This window comes from Pinus tabuliformis, chromosome J (genome assembly GCF_031772625.1).
Source record: "Pinus tabuliformis cultivar Carrire ecotype Pingquan chromosome J, CPIR1, whole genome shotgun sequence".
NCBI lineage: Eukaryota > Viridiplantae > Streptophyta > Pinopsida > Pinales > Pinaceae > Pinus > Pinus tabuliformis.
Window position 1 is genome coordinate 1,309,982,790 of NC_142295.1, and position 9,534 is coordinate 1,309,992,323.

Consider the following 9,534-nt stretch of genomic DNA (forward strand, 5'->3'; position numbering starts at 1 on the left):
AATATATGTAAATAGATTTTACCATATCGATAACTCACCTATTCTATTTCATAATTCAATTTGTAAATTGTCATGGATATTTCATTGGACAAATCATCATAACAAATATGATAGTATTATATTTAAAATATGAAATTCTACACTATTACAATTTTATTAGATTTCTATATTTGTAGATTTACTATTAATAGTGCATGCATGCGAATGAAAATTAGGCAGAAAATATGTAATGGAAAAAAAAAGGTTCACACACGCATATAACACAATATATGCTTTGGGAAACCCTTTCAAGAGAAACCCCAGAAGGAAGGTGAGGTTGCTCCCTCTCCTTCTCGAAATAGAAATATATCTATAGGTAAAAAGAAGTAAGGCCTATGGCTCGTGGGCTACTACAATGCTCAAACCCTCTCCATGTTCTCTACCTCTTATCCTTCTTGGATATTTTTTATCATCTATGGAACAAATTCACTCAAAAGAATGGAATCATTTTTCCTCCTAGTGACCCAATTATAAGACAACCTCATAACCTACTAGTGACTGGATTTGACTACCTCAAATCTTAACAATAGTTGAAAAATAGACTCTTCTAGACTTTTATACATCATAATCATATGGATAGTACATTTTCCATGAATATTTGGGGCTAATGTAGCATCCTCTTGATTTATAGTGGTGAAAATAGGAAGGTCAACTTCTGAGTGGCATAAATTTCACATACATACTCCAATTGATGTGATTCTTGCATCGTTGGAAGGATATCTGTGTAAAATAGCATAAAAAGTTGCAAAGTTAAAGTAATAAAGTTTTACACATAAAATTGTCACTTGATGCATCAAAATGCTCCCGGAAGGTTTGAGACCTTATTTTGCTAGAAACTTAGTCCAATAGTAAAAATGGTCTCATCAGTTGATTCCTCCACTTTTTCCACTCTTAAAGCATCAATATGGATGAAAAACAATATAATTATCCAATATGGATCATAATCCCATTTACATAAGCCCACTAAAGAACCATCTTGTAAGGGATGATGTTATCTATTTTTTGATAACATAAACATATTAGCATAGAGATGCAAGAGAGTTGATATTGAAAATTTTATCCATTGATGTAAACAAAATGACATGAATATTTCAATATCATTGATTCTTGACTATAATATTTAGACTTTTCACTAAAAAACATATTATTCTTCCACCTTTCATTATAAGAATACTTATTAGCTTAGAAACTTTTTTTTTGTGACCACACATTGGAACAATATATCCCATAGCTTTTAGGGTAATAAGTCCTCATGAGAACTCCATAGGGACATTTTGCCATTTATGTTTTGTATCAATATTTATTTTGAATAATATCAATCCAATTTTTTTATGTTAGTATCAATAAAATTAGACTTTAAAATTAATATAAATTATAGCATGGAGGACTTTAATCCCCACTTTACACATTCATAAGCTTTTTAAATTTGCTTTCAAAAGGAAAAATTAGGTTGATAACATAAACATGGTAGTGAAAACACCATTCCATTTAGGCCAACCAACATTAAAAATCCTACAAATGGATTTCACTATGAGGAAAACTTACCCAATATGGGTCATAACCCCATGTGTTTAAGGCCACAAAAAAAAATGATGTAAGGTCTTAGTGTCTATGGTTCACTAGTGATCAAATGTACTCTTTCCATGTGGTTGATAGGGTTATTAGGTCAAATTCTTATATTTTCAAATAAGTTTTCAAATAAAATTTGATCGTTGGTGAGTTCTAGGTCATTACTACTCCCTCCATATTCAACGTCTAGTTCATGGCCTGGCCATCACCTTGTGATAAGGCATCAAAAGAGTGTCTTGGTCATCATTTCATGTTCATTCATACTGCAAAGGTCTAAAGGTCCAAATCTTGGACTTAGACGTCCATTTGGTATCATCATTAAGTCATATAATAAATGAGTCATATGGGAGTCATGTCATCACCATAGTCACCATCAAGGCAGTTAGTAATTAGGAAAAAGTGTTTTAAATGATTCCTAAGGTACATTTTACTCCTTATGAAGATGTAACCTTGCATAATAAAGTGATAAAGTTGGTGTACACTATCCTATAATTCAATTTTTCAAAAGCAAAAATCGATTTCCTGCCTATAAGAAGATCATCAAAGCATTCTAATTTCTCATTTCACCTTCATTGAGCATCTCTACACCACCATGAAAACATATTTATGTCATTGAGCATACCTACCTTGCCCCTTTATATCTCTGTAATTGATCATTTGAAACCCTAGCCTAGATCCTAGATCTATGAACTGCATCTAACAAACCCTAAAATCAAACCCTATTGAGCTTTGAATATCTAGCATAAGATATATCTTCCTCTCCATTCACTCATTGGTTATGAGATCATAGAGACAACCCTCTCTGATTTGCTAGGCTAGCTACAAGATCGAAAGTTGGTTTGAGATTACCTCCATTGGTCTCATTTCTCAGTCTTGGGACACTAAAGAGTGCTAACATAAGTGATGATGTCATCTATGTTTTTGATAACATAAATATTTGGATGTAGAGATGCAAGGGAGTTGATATTCAAAATTTTATCTATTAATGTAAAATAAATAACTAGAATATGTCAATATCATTAATTCCTAACTACAAAAATTAGATTCTTCAATAAAAAATATTGTTTTTTACCTATGACCACTTGTTGAACCAATATATCCCATAGATTTTAGGGTAAGCAGTTCTCATGAGAACTCAATAGGGACTTCTTTTATTTAAATTTTGTATTAATTTTTGTTTTGAATAATATCAATTGAAATTTATTTTCTTTGTCAAAATCAATAAAATTATACGTTGAAGATAATATAAATGGTAGTGGGTAAGACTTTGATGCCCACTTCAGACATACATTATAAGTGATGAGGTTTAAAAAAAAAAAAATCTAAAGGGAAAAGAAGGTGGATAACATAAACATAGCAGCGAAAAATTATTCCTTTTAGGCTAATGAATGTTAAAACTCTTGCAAATGGATTTCGCTAAAAGGAGAAATCACCAAGTTTGTTTCATAATCCTATGTGCTTAAGCCATCTAAAGAACCATTTTGTGAGGGATAATACTTGTGACTTTGATAACATAAACATATATATGTAGAGATGCAAGGGAGTTGATATTGGAAATTTTTATTGATGTAAAAAAATACTAGAATATGTCAATATTGTTAATTCCTAACTATACGATTTAGATTTCTCACTAAAAAGAGATAATTCTACATGTGACTACACGTTGAACAAATTTATCCCATAGCCTTTAAGGTAAAGAATCGTCATGAGAACTCAACAAGGAAATTTTTCTATTTAAAATTCGTATTAATTTTTATTTTGAAAAGTATCAAATGAAATTTAATTTTTGTGTTAAAATCAATAAAATTAGACTTAGAAATGGTATTCGCGAGGAATTTTATCCCCCACTTCACACATTCATTATAAGTGACGAAGGTTTTAAAAATTTTGTTTAAAGGAAAATGGAGGTGCATAACATAAACATAACATTGAAAACACTTCCATTTAGGCCCATCATTGTTAAAAAACCAACGAATGGATTAGCGTTAAACATCCTGCAAATAGATTTGGCTATGAGGAGAACTCACCTACTCTGTTTGATATTCCCATGTGCTTAAGACTACTAAAGATCCATTTTGTAAGGAATGATGGTATATGTGCTTTTGATAACATAAATATATAGATGTAGATATATACTGAAAATCTATAGATGTAGAGATATATTGAAAATCTTAATTCTTGATGTAAAAAAAAAAAAGAAAGACTAAACATGTAAATATCTTCAATTTACAATTTATATAAAAAGCGATTACTCTACCTATGATCGCATGTTAAACGAATATATCCCATAGATTTTAGGTTAATGAGTCCTCACGAGAACCCAAGATGGACATTTTTACTATTTTAATTTTGTATCAACTCAATTTTGTTTCCTCTACTAAAATAAATACAATTAAATTAAAATTAGTAAAATTAGGTTTTCTCTACTAAAATAAATACAATTAGATTTAAATTAATAAAATTAGGTTTTAAAAATGACACAAATGGTAGTAGGGTAGCCTTTAATCCCCATTTCATTTATTATAACTAATGAGTTTTTTAAAAGTTTTTTTAAGAGAAAAATAAGGTGGGTAAATTTTTTTGCATGGTAAATAGTGAATTGGTAGTTATGAAGGAAATTTATGGGGAAGATCTAGGAGTGAATCATAATGGATATTTCAATTGACTTTTAAGTTTATAGGAATTACTCATTATGATCTTCAACTTGTTCAAATACAATTCACCTTCACTTTTAAGTTTATAGGAAAAACATCAAATACTATTCACCTTCACCTTTAAGTTTATAGGAAATACTCCATATGAAACTTGTTCAAATAATATTCACCTTCCGAATTATAGTAATTACTCGTCATAGTCTTCAACTTTTCCATTTTTTCTACACAAGCTAACACGCCAAATAATAGAACCTAGGGGGAGTGGGAATTAAATTATATTTTCAAATTGTTCAAATTTTTTTCCGCACAAGCTAAAATGTCATAGAAAAATAGAACCTAGTTGGAACGAGAATTAAATCTACTAGATACCACGCAACAATTCCTTGTTTAACAAGAAGGTGAATAATTTAAACACATTTTTTACACAAAAAAACATGAATCTAGGTGTAGGAGGAATTAAAATTACAGGTAGTACTCATCGAAATTTTCAACTTGTTCAAATTTTTTGCATACAAGCTAACATGTCACGGAAGAATAGAACCTAGGTGGAGCCATAATTAAATATATTAGCTAGCACTTCAGTTATTGCCCTTTAACAAGAACCTGAATAACTTAAACATAGCACTTAAACATAGCATTGAACACCTAGAGAACAAAACTTAGGTGGAGAGGGAATTAAACCCACAGCTAAGGCTCTTAAACATAGAAATGAACACACCATTCCATTTAGGCCAATCGGGGTTAAAAGGCATATGAATTGTTTTTACCTAAAGAGAACTTGGGTGATCTGTTTTATAATCCTGTATGCTTAACCCCATTGAATAACCATTTTGGAAAGAATGATGCCATATGTATTTTTAATAACATAAACATAGTGATGTAAAGATGCATGGGAGTTGATATTGAAAATTTTATCAATTAATGTAAAAAAATGATGAGAATATGTCAATATCGTAAATTACTAACTCAAAATTTTAGTTTTCTCACTAAAAAATATTCTACCACTTATTAACTTAATAATATTTTTAGATTTGATGATTTATCCAACCATTATATCCCATAAGCTTTAGAGTAAGCATTCCTCATAATAACTCAATAAAAACATTTTTCTATTTAAATTTTGTATCAAATTTTATTTTTAACATTAATAAATTAAATTAAAATTTTAAAATAATCTAAATATTTTGATAATTGTAAATATGAATTTCTATAATAATATAAGCATGAATCTTGGTAATTAATATTATAATAATAATAATAATTTAGAATAATATTTTATTTTATTATATTTTATTAATTTTGACGGTGTAAAATGTGTAAAATAAATATTATGATGTCTATAACTATTTGTTAATCGTTTAATTTAATTTAACTAAACTATAATATTTCTGTTCTACATTTGGCAAGGTCAGTTTATAGGTCAGAGAAGCCAACAACGTCAACTAGGGTTCCATAGATGCGGAATTAAAAAGGAAATCGGAGGATCTTACCACTGATTTACATCTCAGCGAGTGAAGACGCAAGTCATGTCATTTGTGCGGGAAAAATGTGTTATATAACCTCCTCTCATGTCCCAGAGATCTACACTGTCGATCTTCCACACCGGAAGTAAAAGAATTATATTCCTTTTTTTCATGCCTGGCATGTCTGGAAGTGAGGCCGAGGCTACGATGGAGAACCCATGCGACGAGGCGAAGATGGAGAACCCATGCGGCGATCTCGACGGTTTGAGGGACGAGTTGCCATCCGCAGATGACACAAATCTTGGCGTTCCGGAGACTCGCACAAATATCGGCATCGACGAGATGCTAGAGACATGGGCGGGGGAATTCGGACGGTGGCAACTCAAGCATTTTGTGCTGGCCAGCTTCGCATGGACACTGATGGCCCTCCAAACGATGGTCATTATTTTTGCCGACAGTCAGCCTGGTTGGCACTGCAACAAACAGAATGTTCCAGGTGATTCCCATTCCATGCAGCGAGAGTTCGAATTTTGTAGCCCGACGGGATCTATTTGCTCCCTCGACCGAGCATCGTGGGACTGGGACGGGGACCGCGGAATTTCCACTGTGTCCGAATGGGGTCTCTTTTGCAATGAAAAATACAAAGTTGGGTTGGTGCAGTCTGCGTTTTTTGTCGGGTCTCTCATTGGTAAATGACATTTTTAAGAAAATCTGGTAGAAAATGTATCTTCTTTCCTGTTTTACGGTAATTTATTTTGAAATCCATGATAAAAAACGGTTTAGTTCCATTCTAAGTTAAATCAGATCTTCAGAATCGTGACAGAAATTCGGTAATCAAATCTTCAAAATCTTGACAGAAATTCTGACTTCCAAATTCCAATAAGTAGAGGAAATTTGCAACAGAGGAAACTGTTCCGTGTATTAGCGACTTATGGTTTATGTCCACTGATGTTCGGGATACACATTTTGCTTAGGGTTTGAGTTTTTTTTTTATTTTTTTCCATAATACAGGTGCAGGGCTGTTTGGACGACTCTCGGATTCTTCACTTGGAAGGAAAGGAGTGCTGAACTTGGCTTGCGCCGGCAACGCCATCCTCGGCTTCTTGACGGCAATGTCGCCTAATTTCTGGGTGTATTTGATACTTCGTCTATTGACGGGCATAACATGCGGTGGCGTAGGCTTATCATCCTTTGTTTTGGCGACGGAGCCCGTGGGTCCCACGAGAAGAGGTCCAGTAGGCATGTCGGCCTTCTACTTCTATTCCTTCGGCATCGGCTTGCTCTCTGCTCTCGCCTACTTTTCCGACAGTTGGCGACTTCTCTACATTGTGACTTCCACTCCATCCGCCTTATATTGCCTCTTCGTTCTCCCATTCCTCTGGGAATCCCCGCGGTGGTTTCTGGTAAAGGGCAGGATGGAAGAGGCCATGGAGGTCATGAGATCGATTGCGGCCGAGAACCGTAAGTCAATACCAGCGGGAGTTTCGTTGGCCTTGGACGGGGACCAAAAAGATGCCACAGATGTTGGCGAGTCACCAGGAAGCCTTGTGGACGTTTTCATGTCGCCCGTGACGCGCAAGAGGATGATTGCAATGGCTTGGATATGGCTGGCCTGCGCTATGGTCTACTATGGACTGAACCTGAACGAGCGGAAATAAACCAATTTATATATTATCTGAGCGTTTTCCTAATCGGAATTGCATTGCCTGCATATTCTCTGACGGCAATTATGGTTGACAAGTTCGAAAGGAGGGCGATGCTCGTCTTCTTGATGCTGTTAGGCGGACTGTCTTGTCTGTTGGCAAGTTTGACCTCGGTGCTCGTCGAGATTCTGGGTTCGAATCCAATGGAAAACCGGGGAACGGGGGTCAGCAGAAAAGTTGTGAGTGGCGTGAAGCTAGCGTGTAGCCTCGTGGGGATATTCGGCGCGGCGGGGATGTATAATTTGGTATACGTTTACACATGCGAGCTCTTTCCGACAGTTGTGAGGAACGCCGCGTTAGGGTTGGCGAGCCAGACGGGGAAGATAGGCGCCATTGTCGCCCCGCTGTTGCTGGTGACGGGAAACGTAAATTCGGCGCTGCCCTTTTTTATCATCGGCGTTTCGGGTATTGTAGGAGGTGTCCTGGCTTTCATGCTTCCCAGGACATTGAATCGTCACCTCGCGGAAACTATGGCAGCCTTCAAAGCAGAGATTCCACCAACCGGGAATGATTTAATTTGATGGACCTAATGTCCCGGTGGCCTCCACTTCAATAATTTTGTTTGACGGTTTGTGCTGGCGTGACGCATAGCACTTTCTACAAAAAGTGTTTTATGTGTTGGATGTTTAAAACATAAATGTTGAATGCCTATGAATGCGTCAAATTCAAAATAATAAAAAAGTTAATCCATATTATGGGCATTCTTTCTTTTTTTTTTCCGAAGGTGGCAAAACCTATTAAACTCAGGGGTCAAACCAATAGTGAGGACAGCCATCTCTGGCTGCTATCTGCGAACCGCGAATGTCGGTTTGACTCATCACCGTTATCAAGGCAAACCATACTCCCTGTAATAACCCGCTGGTGGTCCGTAAGGGAGCAGGCTTTCACTCCTGCCAGATGCCTCTGGGTCTTGGGCCGTTAACCTGTTTCCTTACGTCCGAGGAAGACGAGCTCTTAGCTAAGCAGAAGCAGTTTTACGGCATACGCCAGGCCGATTATGGGCATTCTGTTTAAGGAGGGTTTCGTTTTTATTTTTATTTTTAGTTTTAATTTTAAATTTTAAATTGGTAGCTTTCTTTATTTAATACCATCAAGACCATAAGTCATGCAAGTTGCCGGACTTGTAGGCATGGTTAAATAATGTCCAAAAGAATCCGATGTGAACGTTGTTAAAATAGTAATTAGATATTTGCAAGGAACTATGGTTTACGGATTATGGTATACAAAAGGAATAGATTTTACTCTTAAATCTTATATAGATGCATATCATGGTGAGAGTATGGATGACAAAAAGAGCGTTAGTGGAGGAGCATTACTTCTAGAAAAGTGCCTAGTTTCTTGGCTCAACAAAAAATAAAGTTTAATATTTCTATCAAGGTTGAAAATAGCAACAAAAACTGTTAAAAATAGTATCAAGAAATATTTTAATTTAATTTGTTTTTTAATTAAATTAGCAATAAAATTATAATTCCACATCTCATGACAACTTTTATTAGTTAAATAAGTTAATTTCACTTAGTTGGCTTAATTAATTGGAGTTGAGGGTGTAACTAAAGTCAGTTAAATTAGTTCCAACTATTGAAGGAACTAGTGGGAGCATTCCAGAGGGTCTAACTAGAGACATGTATAGTGTCTCCTATATTATAGAAGCAATAGTTGAGTTTATTTTGAGTTGAAATTAATCAATTCAATTCAACTAAGTTAAAGTTAGTTAGATTAGATTCAACTCTTGAGGGAACTAGGCGGAGGTCTAGTAGTGTGGTGCTGCCTGTAGTCGAGTGTGATGTAGCCTAAAGTGTAGTGTGGTGTTGCCTGAAGTACAACGTGGTGCTATCTGAAGTGTACTGTTTTGCTGCCTGTAGTGCAGTATAGCGTTTCCTGAAGTATCATGTGGTGCTCCCTGAAGTGAAGTGTGGTGTTGCCTAAAGTACAATGTGATGCTACCTGAAGTCAAGTGTGGTGTTGCCTGGAGTATCAACCAATAAACTGAAGATTGAGTCATAATTAACTCATGCATGTCACATCTAAGAGTTACCCAATTAAGATTGGAGGTCAAGGGTAGTGTACTATCATTGTATAATTATCTGAATTGTATAGATGGTGCAT

The 9,534-nt window shown here is 35.1% G+C and overlaps 1 pseudogene; it reads left to right on the forward strand.

The window, feature by feature from the left end:
• The first annotated feature begins 5,905 nt into the window (after positions 1 to 5,905).
• Positions 5,906 to 7,949, forward strand: LOC149232074 (organic cation/carnitine transporter 4 pseudogene; annotated as a pseudogene).
• The last annotated feature ends 1,585 nt before the right edge of the window (positions 7,950 to 9,534 follow it).